The sequence below is a fragment of the Tachysurus fulvidraco genome, chromosome 15, assembly GCF_022655615.1.
Source record: "Tachysurus fulvidraco isolate hzauxx_2018 chromosome 15, HZAU_PFXX_2.0, whole genome shotgun sequence".
Taxonomy (NCBI): Eukaryota; Metazoa; Chordata; class Actinopteri; order Siluriformes; family Bagridae; genus Tachysurus; species Tachysurus fulvidraco.
Window position 1 is genome coordinate 8311277 of NC_062532.1, and position 930 is coordinate 8312206.

The window sequence follows — 930 nt, forward strand, 5'->3', positions numbered from 1 at the left end:
AGCAAGCTGCACACAGGAAGCAAGCTGCACACAGGAAGCAAGCTGCACACAGGAAGCTCTCACATCTTCCAATTTATATGCCTGGCTGAGTATTTTTTATTCAATTCCGAGTTATCTTGAGTCTACACTTTAATTCTTGACATCGTATTTACTTGTCCCGCAGCGTCAGCTTTTATCCAGCGAGCATAACTAGCCTGTTAGCTCGGCTACCGCTAGTACAAGCTCTCGCATCTTCCACATTTTCATTTCACAGACTGGAGTGAGAGGCAGGGAGTTGACCTGCTCAGTCCAGTGGCTCGCTCCCACCCTGCTCTCCTCCATGTCCTTTCTCATCTTTTAGAATCAAGTTATATACAATAAATAAATAAATAAATAAATAAATAAATAAACAGGTTAAATAGTCCGCTTCTAGCCGGCTAGCACAACTAGCCTATTAGCTTGGCTACCGCTACTACAATCTGTTGTACTTGCTCTGTAACACCATGCCGGTTACGTCTCTGCCTTTGAGTGCAGGTGAGGACGCATTGGAGCTGCACTCGGTAGAACTCCAGCTGGTTGCTGTGGAGAAGCAGATCCGCGAACTACAGGTGAAGCAGGCCGAGCTGCGGGAGCGGAAAGCCGCGCTGGAAGCTCCCCGGTCGGTCGCTCACCTGTCTCAGGTAAACTCCCAGGATGTAATTACCTCTCCCTCCACCTCTACCCCGCGTGTTTCTCTGTCCAGGCCCAACACACCGATGAAGTGGCCTGCCCAGGAGCCGTTCACTCCGGCGCCAGGACACCGCAGGCCCTGGGTGCAGCAGCGGAGGACGCGTGCCGGTCCCCGGCCTAGGACCTCTCCCCCTCCACCACCGCCGGTCTTCGAGATCCCCACCCGGAACCGCTTTGCCCCCCTTCGCAAGACGGACTGCGACAACGTGATCATCGGAGACT